Here is a 23,069-nt window from a genome sequence, read left to right on the forward strand (position 1 = left end):
ACAACCCACGTGTTAAGGACATATTCGATATTGGTAGTAGAAAGCCTGTATGTTGCGGTCACATTGTGTCCGGTCTCTAAAATGCGTACTAGGTAGTAGAACTTGTTCCTCTAGCCCGTAATTCGATATTGGTAGTAGAAATGCTATATTATGCAAAGTTTCCCTTTTTCCAGACTATTATTTAACAACGTAATATTTCATCGACAACATGTCTTTAGCAGGTCTCTGCGCCATTTGGCGCAACGGGTCAACTAATATACTAAAAGGATACAAGCCAATCAAGCAGACTCTTAGGCGCTTCTCAGAGCCTAAGCGGCAAACCATGGGAGAAGAGCTAGCCAAGCTACTCGAAGCCGGATTCATCAGAGACATCAAACATCCGGATTGGCTAGCAAACCTGGTAATGGTACCTAAAAAGGACAAATTCTGGCGCTTATGTGTCGATTTCAAAGACCTCAATAAAGCTTGCCCTAAGGATCCCTTCCCCCTCCCCCGCATTGATCAGATTATTGATGTCACCGCAGGACACGATTCATTGTGTTTCCTCGACGCATACCACGGATACCATCAAATCCAGATGGCGGAGTCCGACCAGGCCGCAACAACCTTCATCACCCCGTACGACCCTGTTTCAACACCATGCCCTTCGGGCTAAAAAACGCTGGCGCAACCTATCAACGCATGATTCAGACATGCCTGGAAAAACAAATCGGCAAGACAGTAGAGGCTTATGTAGACGACGTGGTCATCAAAACAAGATACGTCGAAACCTTAATAGACGACTTGAGGCTTACGTTCGACAATCTCCGAACATACGACATCAAGCTCAACTCGGAGAAGTGTGTCTTCGGAGTACCCTCCGAAAAATTGCTCGGCTTCATCGTTTTCAATAGAGGAATTGAAGCCAATCAGGCAAAAATCCGAGCTCTATCACAGTTGGCTATCCCAACAAACTAACTGGATGTGTGGCTGTCTTAAGCCGCTTTATCTCCCTCTTAGGAGAAAAGGCACTACCCTTGTATCGCCTTCTTCGATGCACCAAACACTTCGAATGGACGGATGCGGCCATGGCCGGACTGAAAGAAATAAAGGCACTCTTGGCCACCAACCCAGTCCTGACCGCGCCAAATATGGGCACACCCATGCTATTATACATAGTCGCAACGAACCAAGTTGTGAGCGCAGTGCTCGTCGTCGAACGAGAGGCAGACGGACACAAGTTCCCGCTTCAAAAGCCGGTATACTACGTGTCCACTGTCCTCACTCCATGTAAATCTCGGTACCCACACTATCAAAAGATAGCGTATGCGGTCTTCATGGCATGCCGAAAACTACGACACTACTTTCAAGAGTGTTCGATCACGGTGGCCTCCGAAGTTCCACTCAATGACATAATAAATAACCGCGACGCAATAGGCCGAATTGCTAAGGGATAATTAGATTTATGCCCCTAGTTGTGTCTCACTCGTCTGTTTTACCCCTAATTCCCAAAAGTCACTGGTTCTGTCCAAGTCACTTTGCTCCTCTTATGCTTTTGCCCTTTGACCGTTTGACCGTCAGTTCGAAAACTTCATAATTAATTCATACTAAATCAGAAAAATGCAAATAAGATACCAAAATGTTCAGAAAAACATCACCTATATGTCAGTCTCATTTGCATTCATGAAAAAGTGTTGGAAAGTGCACATCCGAGTTTTAGTTCTTTTGGTACCACCATGAATAGTAAACTCTAAAAAATTTTAAAAAATTCAAAAAAAATGTGGTGGCAAAGAACAACAAATGTTCTAAGTGCTTGCCAAGTTTCATTAGGGAACGACATTCGTGGAAGTCGTGGCAAAAATAATCTATTTTGGAGTGCTGATTGTTTTTTTTGCCGCGGCACCCATGAATGTTATTCCCTGATGAAACTTGGCAGGCACTTATAACATTTGTCATTCTTTGCCACAAATTTTTTTGAATTTTTTTTGAATTTTTTTAGATTTTACTATTCATGGTGGTAGCATAAGAACTAAAACTCGGATGTGCACTTTCCAACACTTTTTTCATGAATGCAAATGACACTGACATATAGGTGATGTTTTTCTGCACATTTTGGTATCTTATTTGCACTTTACTGATTTGGTATGAATTAGTTATGAAGTTTTCAAACTGACGGTCAAATGATCAAAGGGCAAAAGCATAGGAGGAGCAAAGTGACTTGGACAGAACCGGTGACTTTTGGGAATTAGGGGTAAAACAAATGAGTGGGACACAACTAGGGGCATAAATCTAATTATCCCAATTGCTAAATGGGTATTGAGCTCCTTCCATTCAACATAACATACAAACCACGATGGGCCATTAGGTCGCAAGTACTGGCTGACTTTGTCGCCGAATGGATAGAAGCCGAACTCCCTAAAGAGTATGGCGCGTACTCAATTTGGATCATGCATTTCGACGGCTCCAAAATGCTGGCCGGATTGGGAGCGGGTGTCGTTCTGACATCCCCCACCGGAGATACAATGCAGTACGTCCTCCAAATATTATACACAGACTCTAACAATGCAGCCAAATACGAGGCTCTATTGCATGGTCTTCGGATGGCGGTCTCCATGGGCATTCAACGCCTCGAAGTGCGCGGGGACTCAAACCTCGCAATATCTCAGGTGAACGGAGACATTGACGCCAAGGATCCAAAAATGGCGGCCTATCGCAATGTCGTCCTCAAAATATCAGCGCGGTTCGAGGGGCTCGAATTCCACCATGTGGTCAGAGAAAACAACCAAGCGGCCGATATACTCGCCCGCATCGGCGCTCGACGCGACCCCGTCCCACCTAACATCTTCTTAGAAAGGTTGTTCAAGCCATCCGTGACATGGGAAGGGGAGTCCAGCACTATTAGTCTGGCTCCGAACACAACCCCAGATTCTGAACCTTCAGACGTAATCGGAAGCTCTACCACCGAAATAACATCTTCGGCCCACTAGATAATGGCTGTCATTGCCCCGTGGACCGAGCCCTTCTTGGCCTACCTTAATAGGCAAGAGCTCCCCGAGGACCAAAATGAGGCACGTTGTATTGTGCGACGCTCTAAAGCCTACAAAGTCCATGAAGGAGAACTCTACAAGAAGAGCCCCACCAGAGTGCTTCAACGATGCATCTCCGAAGAAGAAGGGCGGCAACTCTTAGCCGAAATCCATTCCGGACTAGGCGGGCACCACGCGGCAGCCCGAGCTCTCGTAAGCAAGGTTTTCCGGACAGGATTCTACTGGCCGACAGCCCGGGCGGACGCACAGGACCTTGTCCAACATTGCGTTGGTTTCCAACTATTTGCCAATCAGAGCCATATGCCCCCTACCGCTCTACAAACGATCCCCATAACTTGGCCCTTCGCGGTCTGGGAGCTGGGTATGGTGGGACCCCTTAAAGGGGGGAGCCATAAGAAAAAATACTTATTGGCCATGGTGGATAAGTTCACCAAATGGATAGAAGCCAAACCAGTTAAAACGGCCGAATCCGTACTGGTGATAGACTTTATATCGGAGGTTGTACACCGTTATGGCATCCCCCACAGTATCATCACTGACAACGGCTCGAATTTTACAGCCGAGGAGGTGAAAGCCTGGTGTGGCAAAATGGGCATCAAGCTCGACTATGCCTCTGTCTATCACCCCCAAACAAACGGTCAGGTCGAACATGCAAATGGTCTTATTATGAGCGGCATCAAACCCAGACTAGTGCGATACTTGAAGGAATCAGACACACATTGGGTCGAGGAACTCGACTCCGTACTCTGGGGGCTGCGGACCACGCTGAATCGCACCATCGGATACACACCATTTTTCATGGTGTACGACGCAGAAGCAGTACTGCCCTGCGATATAATTCATGACTCACCTCGCGTGCGCATGTATGAAGAGAAGGAAGCCGAGCTATATTGACAGGACAACTTAGATGCTTTGGAGGAGGAGCGTGATGTCGCTAAAGCCCGTTCCGCATTCTATCAGCAACAGGCTCGAAGGTATCAAAGCAGAGAAGTACGGGCCAAAACTTATAACATTGGCGAACTCGTTCTACACCTACCTGAGAAGAAGAAGGACAAGCTCAAACCCAAGTGGGAGGGTCCCTTCATCATTGATAAAGTTCTCACCGGAGGAGCGTACCGTCTACACAACGCCTCTGACAACAAACTCGAGCTGAACACATGGAACGCGGCCAGACTCCAGAGATTCTACGCCTAGCACCGACCCAGTGTTCGTCTCCTCATCTCCGCTTCTTTGATTATGTTCCTTTTCCTCCTTTCTCGCCCCTTTTTTTCTTTTTTTTACATACAACCTTAAAACTGTACGGATGCCCTAAGCACTCCGGCCGCATTATGCGCGCACACTATACCTGGGGGCTTCCTATTCGGAAGCTATATATATATAATAACTTTAATGGCTTCTTGCCAAGCCACATATGCATTTTTCTTTCCATATGTGCCTTTTCTTCACCATTATATGCATTGATATGACTTAAGTTTTGGCCATGCTGGGTTGCCTGTCTCTTGCATTTATGCCCTACGTTCCCGTTAATTTGGCTAGGGCATAAGGGGGGCACCTCTGCAATTGTTACTGCCGGTTGAGCCGGATGTGTACCTCAGACTGGGTGAAGCCAAAAGCTAGCATTCTTAAGGGATATTCGGTCGGTAAACAAAAGATGTTCTCGTTCCTAACAATGAAAATACCCAGATGCTTTGTTTCCGGCGCTTTCGCTCACAGTTCGAACATGCACAATGATGCATGTGTACCCAGAGAAAGGAACCCCTAACGGAACTATTCTCTCTAGAAGATGTTTCTTACTATCCATGTAATATAACATAACTAGTTGAGTACTTGTCTGTTCACGCACTTATGACCCCTACGCCTGGTTTCCATGCATGCCCCGGTTTTCCATAACTGTGTGGGTATTCGGATACTCCCCGGACTATCGGATCAGGGGGCTGAAGCGAAAAGGTCTGCCATGACAAATGATTTTCAGTCCGGCTACAAAGTACACGAGCCCATTCAAAATTACATAATCATATTGACTGGCTGTACTCTTCCTCTATACCATCCAACAGGCTGTCTAGCTTACAATCCTGCTAGGAATACTTTGCAGCTAATGCTACTTGATCATATACTAAACAAACGGGTATCTCTTGTTCATCTGGCCTAGCCAGTCCGACTTCGGCCATATGGTTCGGGTCAGCCTTGGCGTATCGCGTCTTCACCATGGCCCAAGCCTCTCTCGCACCTTGCCGGCAAGCTAATATCTTCCATAGTCAGAAGCGCCGCCGTGCTCCTTTAAGCTTCTTTGCAAGTTCGCCCATGCCTCCTGGCAGGGAAGCGGACAGCCACAATACCTGGGCAATACCCTGCATCACCTGCCGAGCTCGTTCGTGCAGTTGAGAAAGCTCTTGCAGCATATCGCCTGCAGACCCGGGCATCTCCTCTTCAGGGCGTCCCGTCAACATACGTGCAGACATAACTCTGTCAATACGCCTCCTCGCCGAACTGTACTACAGTTTGTTCAAGCACTTACTATAAATGTCGCGTCGAAGCCTACGGTTCTCCTTCACGGAATCCGTGAGCTGAGTGCGAACATCTTTCAATTCGACGCTTAGTTTGAGATTGGCATCTTGCAGCTTATTCTTCTCCTGGATAGACTGCGTCAGCACGCGTTCGCCCGCCTTCAGCTGACTTTGCAGATGCAGCTCATTATCTCCCATAATCTCTAGATTTCCTCCGAGATTGTCTGCCGAATATTACGTCAGATTTATAAAACATGCCGAACACACAAAGTAGCAGAATGAAATTCTTACCAGAAGAAGCCTTTTCGGATCCCCCTTGTTTGGCTACATTAGCCTTCATTTGGGCCTTACACTCCTCCAGCTCTTGAGACAACTAGGCATTCTTCTCTACAAGAACCTGTGCATTTACATGATCCTTAAATCAGTTGTGCCAACTGCTTCAAGTCTCAGGGGCTACTACTACACATACTTATTTATTCTCTTACCCGTATATCCTTGACGTACTGGTCCGTTGCTCTGGCAAGTCCATCTTGAGCAGCGCGGATATAGCGTGTCCAGAATTGAAGGCATTGAACGCCTCTTCGGAAAAAATACCACCACAGAGTACGGCTCGTCGGCGCCGATGATTCATGGCACTCTCTACTTCTGAATTTGTGGCGGAAAGCATATCCGTATCCTCCGCTGGAGGACAGTTTGGCACTGTCCCCACGTCAGCCTCCGCCCGTGAACCCGGTCCGGGAATCCGGCTGCTGGAGGCATGGCCGGTAGGGTCCCCGGACACAGTCCGGCGTTTCCTGTCGGGGCATAGTTCAAATTGTCATGCCTCGACACAAAGACCAAATAAACCATGGGGCAAGTTTAATTCATACCTCTGCGCCTGCGTATCGCTCCTAACCGCCTTCCTTTGAAGCCTACCTTGTCTAGGCGCCTCTTGTTGAGAGGCCCCTATGGGATCCGCATGACGTCCCAACTGCCGTTTCTATAAAAAGTGCGGCATGTGGTCATAAGGTACGGCAAAACGAAGGAATCCTTTCAAAAGGTTGGAACCCCGACATTACTTACATGCAACACGGGAAGCAGTCCGAGATAATCCGTGATGATGGCCACTAAAGAACCGCCACTGCTTGCCTGATAGAAGGTCCCGTCGACGAAATCCACGGATATGTCCGGATCTTCTTCAAGTCCGGGGTCGAGAGCCCGGCCGGGATCCTCTGGTTGCGGAGAAGGGCTGTTGAATTCTTTTACGGCCTTCCTCAGTTCCTGTTTTTGAGATAGCAAGGTAAATAATGGAGGTCGAGAAGGTAAGAACGAATAGAGTCGAGTAACAAATAATGACCTACCCACCTTCGGGGGTTGTACATGGAAAATCCATCTCGCGGTTTAATGCGGAGGAACTCCTCTTCTTCTCCCTTGTACAATTTGGATAGTATCTTCACCAAAGATGTGGCAGAGTCCGGACCTTTACGACCACCGCGGGAGGCATCGTCTTCTCCATTGAAGTGCCACATGGGTTTTCCCCTATATTGAAGTGGCTTCACTCCCCTTATAATGCATATTCACATAACTTCAACTATTGTCAATCCTGATTTGGCCAGGGTTTGTATCCGGCTCATCAGATAAAAGACTTCCCTGTTTTCCTCCTCCTGGGGGCTCCGAGGGCGCCAGCTTTGGCGTTTCTTCAGTGGAGTATTGGTGAACTCAGGAAGGCCCATCCGGACTGGGTCCGGAAGGGGCATGTCATCAACATAAAACCACTCCGAGGGCCAGTCTTCGGACGCCTTCTTGGGAGTACCAGACAGGTATCCGATCTCGGCGACGCGCCATATTTCAGCTCCGCCCACTTGATATATAGATCCCTCCTGGTTGCGTGGGACGAGGCAAAATAACCTCTTCCATAGCTCGAAATGAGCTTCGCAGCCCAGGAACAGCTCGCAAATGGCAACATTGCCCGCAATGTGCAGTATGGAGGCAGGAATAAGATTATGCAACTGGAGACCATAAAACTCCAGGAGCCCGCGGAGGAATGGGTGGATTGGAAACCCGACGCCTCTTAGCAGATACAAGACAAGGCATACCCGCTCCCCTAGAGAAGGGTTGGGGAATCTCTCCGCTTTCTCCCCGCCATTATAGGTGGCTATTCTGGATCGGACAGGGTCCATGTATGCGGGCAAAAGAAACCCTTTGGTCTGCACCTCTATTAGGAGGCTGTGGGAGATGGAACACTTTTCCCGATCCCCTGGTTTCGAGCTGGGGGAGCGGCGAGCAGGGCTGCGGCGACTGGTCATGATGGGATGGCCTCTTTTGGGCACGCTCTGCGGAATGCTTGCTCGGGGGAAGATGGTGTGATTTGGATCTGAAGATCCCCGTCTCCTCAAATAGACGGCTCACCTGCGGGATTAGGGTGTCAAATGCAAAAATGCCCCGGCCCCTCATCTTCGATCGACACATGGAGGTGGCCATTATTGAAGCACAGAAGCCGAGGAGTACAACCTTATGGGGAGGCCGGATACTATACTCTACAACGGGTGCACCGGATCTGGAGAAGAACCCGCCTTGCAATGCCGAAGACAATCTGCGCACCGGACTCATCATCATTGAAGCCTGGTTCGGGGGCTATTGAGGGAGTCCTGGATAAGGGGGTATCCGGACAGCCGGACTATATACTTTGGCCGGACTGTTGGACTACGAAGATACAAGATAGAAGACTTCGTCTCGTGTTCGGATAGGACTCTCATTGGCGTGGAAGGCAAGCTTGGCCATCCGGATGTAGATCTCCTCCTCTGTAAACCGACTCTGTGTAACCCTAGCCCCCTTCGGGGTGTCTATATAAACCGGAGGGTTTAGTCCGTAGGACTCACAATCATCATCAACAATCATACCATAGGCTAGCTTCTAGGGTTTAGCCTCTCTGATCTCGTGGTAGATCAACTCTTGTAAAACTCATATCATCAAGATCAATCAAGAAGGAAGTAGGGTATTACCTCCATCGAGAGGGCCCGAACCTGGGTAAACATCGTGTCCCCAGTCTTCTGTTACCATTAGCCTTAGACGCACAGTTCGGGACCCCCTACCCGAGATCCGCCGGTTTTGACACCGACAGTCGAGTTCATACCATCTCCTCTCATCCCAATAAGTCCATCATATGTCGTCATTATTGCCTTTCACTTGCACGACCGAACGATGTGTAAAATAATAAGAGTGCACGTGCATTGGACTAAGCTGGAATCTGCAAGCATTCAACTCAAAAGGGAAGACAAGTAATATGGGCTCTAAGTTAAATAAATAATCATGCATATGTGAGCCACTAAACAATTTCAATATGGTCTTCTCGACCCCCAAAGGAAAGAAAAGAAAATAAAACTATTTACACGGGAAAGCTCCTAACAAAAAAGAAAAAGAACTAGAAATCTTTTTGGGTTTTCATTTTAATTTCTACTACAAGCATGGAAATTAAACTAACTAATTTTTTTGTTTTTTCTCAAGGTTTATCAAACACACAAGAAGAAAACTAGAAAAAGGAAATTTAAACTAACAAGGATAATACAATGAAAGAGTATGAGCACCGACAACTAGTGTGTGAACATGAATGTAAAGTCGGTGAGAAATACGTACTCCCCCAAGCTTAGGCTTTTGGCCTAAGTTGGTCTAATACCAAGGACCGCCTGGCTGATATCCATAAGTGAAACCGGGGTCGTACTGAGATGCAGTGGCAACCGCCTCCTGAGCTGCAGCGTGTTGGCGAGATGCCTCCGCTCTCCTCTCGTGTTCAGCTGCTTCCTCCCTGGTAACAACATATCTTCCTTTTTCCTGATAATCAAAAAGGTAGGGAGCAGGAAGAGTAACATGGACGACGTTGCGTCTGTCATAGGTTAGTCGATATTGGAGGAATTGTTCATAGCTCCCAAGAAATTGATGACTGACCATAGCTTCATAATCCAAATAAACAGGAGGTATTATCATATCTCCCTCTCATGGGGCTATACCAAGATAATTAGCCACACGGGTTGCATAAATTCCTCCAAATAAATTTCTCTTTCTACTATTATTCTGCAACCTACGTGCAACTATTGCCCCCCAAGTTATAACCTTTATAACCTAACACAACACTCTTGAGGATACTAAAATCAGGGACACACATGTGACATGCTTCATCCTTACCATTAATACATCTACCGATGAAGAGAGCAAAATAATGTATAACAGGAAAATGAATGCTCCCTATGGTAGCTTGTGCTATGTCCCTAGATTCTCCCACAGTAATACTAGCAAGAAAATCTCTAAATTCAGATTTGTGAGGATCATTAATATTACCCCACTACGGGAGTTTGCAAGCAGTTGTGAAATCCTCTAAATCCATGGTATAAGATGTATCATAAATATCAAATATGACACTAGGGGAATTACGCGTACAGTTATATCTAAACCTCCGCACAAAGGAATCGGTCAACTAATAGTACTGAGGACACTTATCTTGTAAGAAGTCCTCCAGCTCAGCATTACGCACATATGCGTCAAATTCCTCCTTAAAGCCCGCTTTGACCATAAAATCATTGGATGGCCACTCACAAGCTCGTACATCCGCGTTCCTCGGCAATTCAACATCTTGCTCACGTATAGCAATCCTGGGCCCTTTCTTCACCGAGGAACAACCTTGGTACATTCTCCTAAGAATATTCCTTTTTCTAAAATAATTCTGAAATTTTAGTAACTTCAAAATAAAAGTGAATAAAACTAAACAAGATTGGTAGCAACTACTCCTACAAGTGCCTAGAGCCTATATCATGCAATAGAAATGCTTGGGACCTCATAAATTTAACATGCAAGCTCAAGAACAGGGTCACCAAGGCATCAAGGATTTGCAAAGAATGAAGCACTAGAACAAAAACTAATTGGACCAATGGAGGAGTCACATACCAAGCAACAATCTCCCAAAGCAGTTTTGTGAATGGAGCTTTGAGCAAGGAGATCGAAAATCGCAGCAAAATGAGCTAGAACTCGTGCTTGAGCTGGATGGGGATTTTTTTGGGTAGAAGATGAAGTGTGTGGGTGCTGGCATAAGTGGTGGGGAGCCACCATGGGCCCATGAGACAGGGGGCATGCCCTAGAGGGGGGCGCCCTCCACTCTCGTGGCCTGGTGCTTGCCCCTCCTCTAGTGATTTCAGTGCCTAAAATCCTCAAATATTCCATAAAAAATCATACTAAATTTGCAGGGCATTTGGAGCATTTTTTTTCAGGATATTTTTTATTGCACGGAAAATTCAGAAAACAGACAGATAATACTATTTTTGCTTTATTTATTTTAAATAACAGAAAGTAAAAAGAGGGTACAGAAGGTTGTGCCTTCTAGTTTCATCCATTTCATGACCATCAAAATGAATCCACTAACAAGGTTGATCAAGTCTTGTTAACAAACTCATTCCGAATAACACGGAGCCGGAGAAATTTCGAATAACACTAAGTTACCTCAACGGGGATATGAAAATCCCCAACAATAAGAATATCATACTTTTTCTTGACAGTAGGGAGAGGAAGTTCAAAACCTCCAATAATGATAGTTGGAACTTTTCCAATAGAATTGATGCTATGAACTTGAGATTGTTTCCTCAGAAAGTGTACCGTATGCTCATTACCATTAACATGAAAAGTGACATTGCCTTTGTTGCAATCAATAACAGCCCCTATAGTATTCAAAAAGGGTCTACCAAGGATAATAGACATACTATCTTCCTCGGGAATATCAAGAATAACAAAGTCCATTAAGATAGTGACATTTGCAACCACAACAGGCATATCCTCACAAATACCGACAGGTATAGCCAAGGTTGTCAGAATCGGGATTCTATTATACGATTCTACGACTTTACAATCCAAACTAACCCCTATGATTCTACGATTTTAGTTCATAGAATCTACGTTTCTACGATCCTGATAGTGAAGATTCTACAATTTGCGATCCTACCATCGGAGCTCTGATCTGATTCAAAATCGCGATTCTGACAACCTTATAGCAGTTGATTTATCAGCCATTTGCAAAGATATTTGAGTAGGTGTCGACTTATTCAATTCAAGTCTACGATATAAAGAGAGAGGCATAACACTAACACCGGCTCCAAGATCATATAAAGCAGTTCTAACATAGTTTCATTTAATGGAGCATGGTATAGTCGGTACCCCTGGATCTCCAAGTTTCTTTGGTATTCCACCCTTAAAGGTGTAATTAGCAAGCATGGTGGAAATTTCAGCTTCCGGTATCTTTCTTTTGTTTGTAATGATATCCTTCATATACTTAGCATAAGGATTTACTTTAAGCATATCAGTTAAGCGCATACGTAAGAAAATAGGTCTAATCATTTCAGCAAAGCGGTCAAAATCCTCATCATCCTTTGTCTTGGATGGTTTAGGAGGAAAGGGCATGGGTTTCTGAACCCATGGTTTTCTTTCTCTACTGTGCTTCCTAGCAAAAAAATCTCTCTTATCATAATGTTGATTCTTTGATTGTGGGTTATCAAGATCAACAACAGGTTCAACCTCTACTTCATTGTTTTTGCTAGGTTGAGCATCAACATGAACATTATCATTAACATTATCTCTAGGTTCATGTTCATCACCTGATTGTGTTTCAGCATCAGAGATAGAAATATCATTGGGATTCTTAGGTGTGTCTACAGTAGGTTCACTAGAAGCATGCAAAGTCCTATCATCTTTCTTTTTCTTCTTTTTAGAAGAACTAGATGCCTCTAAATTATTTCTCTGAGAATCTTGCTCGATTCTCTTAGAGTGGCCTTCAGGATACAAAGGTTCCTGAGTCATTCTACCAGTTCTAGTAGCCACTCTAACAGCAAAGTCATTTTTATTATTTAATTCCTCAAGAAAATCATTTTGAGCCTTAAGTACTTGCTCATCATGAGTAGCAACCGTGGATGCATATTTGCTAATGAGTTGAAGTTCACCTTTAACTGTAGCCAAGTTATAGATTACGCGTCCTATCTCGAAAGCATTATTCTTTAACTCTCTACCAACATAAGCATTAAAACTTTCTTGTCTAGCCATAAAGTCATCAAATTCATCTAAGCAAGGGCTATGAAACTTAGTAGAGGGGATTTCAACTTTATCATATCTATAGAGAGAATTTACGTTTACTACATGTGTCGGGTTATTAAGACAATGTGTTTCTTCAACATGCGGTATATTAAGACCATGTATTTCTTCAATAGGTGGTAAATTCTTAACATCTTCAGCTTTAATACCTTTTTCTTTCATTGATTTCTTTGCCTCTTGCATATCTTCAGGACTCAGAAATAAAACACCTCTCTTCTTCGGAGTGGGTTTAGGAATAGGCTCAGGTGTTGGCTCAATTGGTTCAGAAATTGCCTCAGGAATTGGCTCAGGAAGAGTCCAATTATTTTCATTAGTCAACATATTATTCAATAGTAATTCAGCTTCGTCGACTGTTCTTTCCCTAAAAACACAACCAACACAACTATCCAAGTAGTCCTTGGAAGCATCGGTTAGTCCATTATAAAATATATCAAGTATTTCATTTTTCTTGAGAGGATGATCAGGCAAAGCATTAAGTAACCGGAGAAGCCTCCCCCAAGCTTGTGGGAGACTCTCTTCTTTGGTTTGCACAAAATTATATATTTCCCGCAAGGCAGCTTGTTTCTTATGAGTAGGGAAATATTTAGCAGAGAAGTAATAAATCATATCCTGGGGACTACGCACACAACCAGGAGCAAGAGAATTATACCAAGTCTTAGCATCACCCTTTAACAAGAACGGAAAAATCTTAAGGATATAAAACTAGCGAGATCTTTCATCATGAGTGAACAGGGTAGCTATATCATTCAACTTGGTAAGATGTGCCACAACAGTTTCAGATTCAAGGCCAGAAAAACGATCAGATTCAACTAGAGTAATAATCTCAGGATCAACAGAGAATTCATAATCCTTATCAATAACACAGATAGGTGAAGTAGCAAAAGCAGGGTCAGGTTTCATTCTAGCATTAAGAGACTGCTGCTTCCATTTAGCTAATAATTTCTTAAGATCATACCTATCATTGCAAGCAAAGATAGCTCTAGCAGCTTCTTCATTCATAACATAACCCTCAGGAACAACAGGCAATACATAATCATTGGGATAATTTTCATCATCACTATCATCAATAATAGCATCTTCAATAATTTCATCCCCCCTAACTCTAGCAAGTTGTTCATCAAGAAATTCACCTAATTGCAAAGTAGTATCACGCACAGAAGTAGTTTCATCATGCATAGCAGAAGTGGCATCATCAGTAACATGCGACATATAAGAATTCATAGCAGTAGCAGGTTTAGGTGTCGCAAGCTTACTCATAACAGAAGGAGAATCTAGTGCAGAGCTAGATGGAAGCTCCTTACCTCCCCTCGTAGTTGAGGGATAAATCTTGGTTTTAGCGTCTTTCAAGTTCTTCATAGTGATCAAAAGATATAAATCCCAAGTGACTCAGAGAATAGAGCTATGCTCCCCGGCAACGGTGCCAGAAATTAGTCTTGATAACCCACAAGTGTAGGGGATCGCAACAACTTTCAAGGGTAAAGTATTCAACCCAAATTTATTGATTCGACACAAGGGGAGCCAAAGAATATTCTTGAGTATTAGCAGTTGAGTTGTCAATTCAACCACACCTAGATAACTTAGTATCTGCAGCAAGGTATTTAGTAGCAAAGTAGTATGATAGTAATGGTAACGGTGGTAAAAGGTAAAGATAGTATTAGCAATATTTTTGGTGTTTTGTAGTAGTTGTAACAGCAGCAACGGAAAAGTAAATAAGCGAAGAACAATATGTGAAAAGCTCGTAGGCAATGGATCAGTGATGGATAATTATGTCGGATGCGATTCCTCATGCAATAGCTATAACATAGGGTGACACAGAACTAGCTCCAGTTCATCAATGTAATGTAGGCATGTATTCCGTAAATAGTCATCGTGCTTATGGAAAAGAACTTGCATGACATCTTTTGTCCTACCCTCCCGTGGTAGCAGGGTCCTAGTGGAAACTAGGGGATATTAAGGCCTCCTTTTAATAGAGAGCCGGACCAAAGCATTAACACATAGTGAATACATGAACTCCTCAAACTATGGTCATCACCGAGAAGTATCCCGATTATTGTCACTTCGGGGTTGTCGGATCATAACACATAATAGGTGAATAGACTTCCAAGATAGGATCAAGAACACACATATATTCATGAAAACATAATAGGTTCATATCTGAAATCATGGCACTCGGGCCCTAGTGACAAGCATTAAGCATAGCAAAGTCTAGCAACATCAATCTCAGAACATAGTGGATACTAGGGATCAAACCCTAACAAAACTAACTTGATTACATGGTAAATCTCATCCAACCCATCACCGTCCAGCATGTCTACGATGGAATTACTCACGCACGGCGGTGAGCATCATGAAATTGGTGAGGGAGGATGGTTGATGATGACGACGACGACGAATTCCCCTCTCCGGAGCCCCAGACGGACTCCAGATCAGCCCTCCCGAGAGAGATTAGGGCTTGGCAGCGGCTCCGTGTCATAAAACACGACGAAACTTTCTCTCTGATTTTTTTCTCCCCGAGACGGAAGATATGGAGTTGGAGTTGAGGTCGGTGGAGGTCCAGGGGGCACGAGATAGGAGGGCGCGCCCTATAGGGGGGCGCCCCTGTCTCGTGGACAGGGTGTGGGCCCCCTGGTGTATTTCTTTCACCCATAAATTCTTATTAATTCCAAAAAGTGCCTCCGTGGATTTTTCAGGACATTCTGAGAACTTTTCTTTTCTACACATAAAACAACATCATGGCAGTTCTGCTGAAAACAGCGTCCGTTCGGGTTAGTTTAATTCAAATCATGCAAGTTAGAGTCCAAAACAAGGGCAAAAGTGTTTGGAAAAGTAGATACGTTGGAGACGTATCAGGGAGAAAAACTACCCTTTCGCCCGACTCGGGTGTATGGATGATCTGGCCCTCTTTGGGGGCTCAATGAGCGACGCTGGCCAGCAAGTAGTCCGCCGCCTTCAGCTTCAGGATATCATCGTTGGTAACGGAGGATGCCTCCCGCTTCCCATTGGCGCCGGATCCGGCCATGGTCAAATGAGGTGAAGTGGGATTGGCTATGGAAGCGGGGAGAAAGGCCGCTGGAGCTCTGAAGGACTGCGGGTGCAGAAGGTAGGAGAACGCGTGGGATGCGAACTGTAGCGGCCCCCCTTTATAGACGTGGGCAGGCCAAAGATCCCTTTTTTCACGCCGTTGGCCTCTCCACTTCCCAATATCTCTGCAACATTATAAGCGGGGAGGGCAATCAAAATCATTAACCATATCCCCGAAAGGCAGGACACGATCTCCACCTTGAAGGGACGTGTCAAGCGTGGCGTCAGCCTCAAACCACGTTTGAAGAAACAGTAACTACTTGGCGTTGTAGCCGGAAGCGACTCCTCGTTGAAGGAGAAAAAGTTGTCAGATAAAAGCACTATTTGTACTTGAGAGATATTTTTATTACTACCTTTGGTGTTAAGTAAAATAGCCGTTTCATACTCCGGACGTCACTTGGTACCGATCAGGGGAGAAACATGCTAAGGAAGTCGCCCTACAAGCTGAATATATACAGGTCGGACGGATGAAAGCCGAATACAAGTCTTGGCGTTGGAGGCAAGTTCAGGGGCGACTAAGGGAGTCATGGACTAAAGGGTCCTCGGGGCGACGGCCCATCGTACATGGGCCGAATAGATGGAGTCGTATAATGACAGGAGGTCTGTGAAGCCGTGGTGTGCCCTCCAAGTCAAGGAAGGCGTCGGATCTTTTCTTCCTTATTGTAATATATCTTTGGTAACCCTAACCCCACCGATGTCTATATAAACCGAGGTTTTTTAGTCTTTAGGGATAGAGCTTCATCCATTACTTCATAGCCTTAGGGTTTAGCTCATGCTAATCTCGTGGTAGATCTACTTTGTAAACCACGATATATCATCGATACAATCAAGCAGGACTTAGGGTTTTACCTCTTCGAGAGGGCCCGAACCTGGGTAAACACTATGTTCGTCGTCCCCTATTATCAATTGGTCCTAGATCCACAGCTCGGGACCCCCTACCCCGAGGTCTCACGGTTTTGACACCGACAATCAGCTTTGCAGGCCACAGCTGGACACAAAGGTCCTTCATGGCTGGCTCAGCTATCTATTGCAGCTCCATCAGCTACTTCATCTGGTTTCTCGGGAGGGGAGGGTGGTCGGGCGCCTAGAACTGCAACCAGAAGAGTTTGTGTTCAGTATCACCCTCCTGAGCTGCATAGCGCCTTGCCTCATCCGCTGCACTCCTCGAGACCTCCACAAATGCGCCTGAGGAATGCCAGACTCATGTGAGCAATGTGAACCTATGGCCGTGAAAGACACTCTGTAGTAAGTATGGCTTACCACACTACAAAAAAAATACACTTCTGTGATGATACGTGTTTGTCACAGTAGGTTAAGTTTTTCGTCATGCATGTACATTCATGACAAATTTATGACAGAATCAAGATAGTCATACCTATGCTGTCGTAGAAGTGTTCCATGACATTACCAAAATTATCATCACAGAAGTGTCCACTTCCATGACGATAAATCGCGCATCATAGAACTGCTTTCGTCAAGGATGACCGACACGTGGCATCCACCGTAACGGAATGCTGTTAAGCTATCGGGTCGGGTTTTGGATCCGATAACCCGTTAACAACCCCGACCAATGGGGATTTTCCACGTGTAAAATCATCATTGGCTGGAGGAAACACGTGTCGACTCACCGTTGGGACAGATGTCATCCACTCATTGTACAGAAGGCGCCTATGACACGTCGACACATGGCACGGCCCAATAGAGGCCCATTCCTGTGAAAAGGCCGGCCCGTTTGACTTGGTCAAAAGGTGGCGGGTCGGCCCATGGAAAGCCTGTTAACGGCATGTTCGCATATAGCCCATTTACAACCCGCTAATCGAGGGCCCGTTATGCCCTGTCTGAATTAGGCCCAGTAGCATCATCTGGGCCATCCAATATGATTCAGCCCGTTTTAAATTCTGGCCCATGTGTGGCCCATGACTTCTTTCGGCCCATATGAGGACCTTTGTAACTCTTGGCCCATTAACGGCCCATTGTGAAACTGGCCGGTAATGAAAAGTGCATCACTTTATACCCATTAATAGCCCGTTATTCCATTAGGCCGTTTCCAGCCCAAGTTATCTTTCGGCCTTCTCAGGGCCCATTGATTCTTGGGCTCATTTGCAGCATTCGGTTACATACGGCCCGTTACTGTCATTTTCCGCTTGTGGGCCAAATTGAGCCCGTCGTTACAGTCGGCCCGTTTGCGGACCGTTAATACGTTGGGCCGTTTTCATGTAAAAAAAACCCGTTGGGCTGTTTTCATAGAGTTATCAAATACGACCTATTAACGGCCCGTTATGGTCCACGAATAGTACGACCCATCATTGGCGAAATGATGATACGCCCCATAGAAGGCCCATGGATCCTACGACCCGTATGAGGCCCATGGATGGTACGGCCCGTAGAAGGCCCATGGACCCCTACGGCCCGTAGAAGGCCCATTGATCCCTAAGGCCCATATAGAAGGCCGATGGATCCTATGGCCCGTATAGAAGGCCAATGGTCCTACGCCTGCAGGAGGCCCATGGTTACAACAGTCCGTGTGTTGCCATGATTATTTTGGCCTAGTTACCAAAAATAGGCTATTGTGGCCACTAGAAAAACACAGAAAAAGATCTGCAGTGACTACAAGCAAACAACTAAACAAGACAATAAGGAAATAAATAAGCAAGCAATTAAGGCTAGCCTATTACCGCTATTACACATATTACATCCACTGGGCATCAAAGTTCGCCACCAGTGCAAATATAGGGAACAAAGCAGCATATTACATACACTTGGCCGTCAAAATTGGCACCAGTGCAAATAAACGCGGCAGCACAACAAGAGCATAACTGAAACAACTTCAGAAGAGCTCAAGAAATGTTATCCTGGGTATCCACCATGCTGGCAATAAGCTTAGCAAGTTGATTAGCTTTGTCCTGTTTGGCGCTAAAATCCTCCAATGCTTGCTGTTGCACCAGAAAGTATGCATCTGAATGCTCCAGGGACTTCCGCAGTCCTTCCGCTTCTTGTCGCAGCACAGCTGATCGATGTCTTTTAGCTTGTAGTAGAGACTCGAGAAACCGAACTGATTCAGATAGTGAGTTTGAATAGCTTGTGCATGCGGTAGTGGCCAGTAACTCGAACACTAAACCAAGATAGGACTTTGGGGTTGTCTCGCTGTCTTCAAGATAGTCTTCCTTAGCTGTTTTATCAGCTTTGTTGGAGACCAACAAGGATGTGTCACTATCCTGAACCTTATCTGCATTACTTCCTTTACCATTGCTTAATAAGGCACTCTTCCCCAATATTCTGCCAGCATTCTAAAAGAAGAAACAAGCAGACACATAACAAGTTTAGCATGTACTAGTATATGAAACTCATTTCGGTGAACCAGTTCATTAGTAAGGTGGACAGGATTAAACTACCAAGTCTTCTATTGCCAAGTACTAGTACATAATAAAAGCATCAAACAAACATATATCTATGTCCTATGGTCACTGCATTGTCTTGCCAAATCAAAATAGAGACACGGTTCAAATCATATCAGTTCAAGACAAAGCAGCAGTGAAAGAATACAAAGCGTGGGAAACTACACGGCACAACAAGATTTCAGATGGGTACCACGGGTCTACATGTACAACAACACTATTGGCTCTGTTGTGATGCTAGTAATGTGCATGATATGAAAGTCAACTGTATACACAATTGAAATTGAAATCAACAGAGCTATTGATAAGAGCAAACCTGTTAAAGAAACATGCGTGAACATACCTGCTGTGCCATTGGAGTTTCGATTGGATCCTTCAATTTAAAAATAAGTTCGTATCAGTAAATACAGTGATACAAGAGCAAAGCAATCATAGTTAAAAAAGGCGCGCCTAAGCGAGCGCTTAAGCGCGCCTAGGCTCTAGGCGTTGGCAAAACGCATTGCGCATAACTACGCATAATCTGTGCATAACTGCGCATAAGCATGCGCTTTGGTCAGTAAAGCGCAAGGCGGTGGCAAAACGCACAATTAACGCCTAGCGCTTTTTTGAACTATGATAGCAATGGAATCTTAAATTAGAACAGTTGTTCTTCAGGTTTAGGCACTTGTTCTACATGAACAGAGTACAGTAAGACGCAAGAATAAAATACTTAAAAATAGAAAATGAGCTCATAGACCTTACCACATTCTTGGTTCGGGACCAGTACAGAACAAGGCGTTCCCAGTCATCGTCCAGTAAATGTGTCTCAGGAGAACGTAAGGGAATTTGATGAGTTTCTTTGCCGGTGAAGTACGTTTTCTTCAGGTAATTCCGATACTGCCACCAAGCATTCTTGAAGATAGCAGAGGTATTAGCACAGGTTACCTCATCCTGAGTTTCCAAATCGGTCCTTCTCTATAGAGAAAAATGGGAAAATTTGTTGTATTATAACCATCATGGAGGTAGGATGTATGGGAAGAAGCAAAGTAATTGCCATGAATAACATTACTTACACATGACTCCTAGACAAACACCTGCAACTGGCATTTTCCTTCATCTTCAGTATAATATTTCCAAGATGGGAAGATACGCACATACGATTTAACAACATCAAATGCGATAGATGCTAAACTACGACTGGCTGGTTGTGCTTCCTCCACAGGAATAGGCGTACTAACTGGTGGAGTTGGGGTTCACCGTGATAGTACTGGCCCTTTGGGCACTGGAGCTGCCTTACTAACTGCTGTTGTTTGGGAGCTCTGTGGTGGAGATGGTGCTGTGTCAACAGGAACTGGGTTACTATCGGCTGGGGTTGGGGTTAGATTGGGTGAAGCTGGTTCTCTGTCCATCGCAGTAGGGGTACAATCTGCGAGAGTTTGGGTTATGTGTGGTAGGGCTGGTTCTTGTGCATGTACAACCGGGGTGCTATCTCCACCAAGAGGTAGCACTGTTTTATTTGAAGACCGTGTTTTTATTCCGCTAGATATTGGCATCACCCGCTCCAATTCAAATGGCTGATAAACAGGAAATATAGTTGAATGTACAATCATTGTACGAGAGACAGATGCAATAGATAGTGTGGAAAAAAGAGGGCATGAAATAGTTGACATGTATATTGTTTAACTAAAACGGATAGCATGACATAATTTCACATATATGATGTCTATCTAAACTGGATAGCATAGCATAACATAATTCAAAGATATGATGAATAACTAAACAGGATCGCATGACATAATTCACCTACATGTTATCTAAGTAACCAGGATCACATCATTTAATTCACATATGTGATTTATATGCTAAACAGAGGGCATTCGATATGATGTCTGAACTAAGAACATGGTGTTGAATATTGTGTATATGATGTCTAAACTATGCAATGCAAGACATTGTATGCATGATATGAGCAGTATAACCCTGCCAAGTTAGATCATACACCTCAGTGGGGGAATAGGACTGGTCATATGTCTCTGAATCCATCTCTGAGGAGCTATCGGGACCCAACAAGAGATCTGCTTCGACAGGTAGCACTGTCTGCTCCGAAGGCCTTGTTTTCACTCCAGATTTTTCCATCTCCCACCCAAATGGCTGATTCACAGGAAGAGTAGTTTAATGTACAAACATTGTCGACAAATGAAAATGTAATGAACAAAAGGATGGGCAAGATATCATTCAAATATATGATGCCTGGTTAAACATGATGGCATTGCACATTTCACATATATTATGGCTGGCTAAAAGACATGAGACTGCATAATTCCCATATATGATATAGAAACTAAACAAGTGGCATTACAGAACATGTCTAAACTAAGCAGATGACATATATGATGTCAAAAGTAGGCACTGCAAGGCAACATATGCATGATATGACTAACATCATCATGCCAAAGTCAGCAGCGTCGGAATACGCCTTAGAACAGATATCTTCCTCTGGATTACAATCTGGAGAGGGGTGGGGAGGGTTTGCCACTGAACCCACCATGGAGCGATGTCTGCATGACATTGTATTGCCGCGCAAAACTCTTCTTTTTCTCTAAATGTTCAGCATGACTGTGTACAATATCTGACATGCATACGAAAAAAATATGGTGAGATTATGTAAGGAGAGCATGCAGGAATTTAGAGTGATGGTAACAACCAGTGGATGGATCCAAAAATAATGATAGCAGGCTGATGGTTGCTTTAAATTAATAAAAAGATAGATGATGATTGCTTTACTATTTTTTTCCCACCCAAGATGAACAACATAGGCATACCCTAGGTGAACCAGATATTAGACAGACATACTATTCATTGCTGCCTCGATATGTGCCCCACAACTAATTTAGAACTCAAGTTTGAACATGAATTTGGACCTGAGTTGGGAGTCCAAGAGCTGAACAGGACGATAAAGTAGCAGGGAGGTTTAAGCAATGCATAACATAAGCAGAAACAAAAGAGTGTGAACTCTCTTGTGGACCCGTGTACTCCTCAGGTTCATCTGCCGAGTCGATGATGGTGATGCCGTTGGGGTGCGTGCCGACGGCAGGGAAGGAGATCTGAGGCGGCGAAAGACGGTCAGGAGTCGTGATGTCTGGTTTGGTGGATGCTTCTGTCGATGGAGCAGCTCAGGTGAGGTGGACGACGTCGCGGCAGGAGCAGGACAAACCACACAAAGTTCCCTTCGACACGTACCTGTAACTGAAGTAATTCTGTAAGGGCTCATTTGGCTTGCATGATTGTTAAAACGCAGGGATAGGAAAAACACCGGAATAGGATAGGAAAATGCACATGGTAAACAGAGCATTTGTAAACACAGGATTTCTATCAACTTGGGTGTTTGGTTTACAGGAATTGGAAGAGCAGAGGAATGCAAAGAAACATGGCCAAAATAAAGAGAAACCATATGAAAGCGTGTACAGTTAGAATGTTATTCTGGCACTAATGCACTTGGTCTTGTTTTCATGCATAGGATTTTGAAAAGTAGGTCCAGGTGGATGTTTTGCTTCATTCCTTTCAACAAAATGCATGAATAATTGAATAGTAGAGTGCCATTGGAAAATTCCCTATTGCTATGTTTTTCCGTTGAACCAAAATAGCCCTAATGGATCGACGTGAATGTATAGTAATAAGTGACGCAACAAGTGTACAACCTCTTTGCCGTAGCCGTGTCGACCTCAGCATCATTGGGTTGGTCGCTGAAGCAGTTGAGGCAGAGGTGGCTGTCGGAGGTGTGGAGGAAGATCTGAGGAATCTGTAGACGACGTCCAGGGCACTTCTCAGTTGTGATGGATCGTTCTGTCGTTGGAGCAGCTCCGGTGAGCCGTAAGACGTCAAGGCTGAAGCAGCACAAGACAGACATCGTCAATCTCAAGTGGGATTCTAATAGCATCTCCAATAGATGATGAAAAATGGATGTAAAATTAACATCACCAAAAACC

This window comes from Triticum aestivum, chromosome 7B (genome assembly GCF_018294505.1).
Source record: "Triticum aestivum cultivar Chinese Spring chromosome 7B, IWGSC CS RefSeq v2.1, whole genome shotgun sequence".
Classification (NCBI taxonomy): Eukaryota; Viridiplantae; Streptophyta; class Magnoliopsida; order Poales; family Poaceae; genus Triticum; species Triticum aestivum.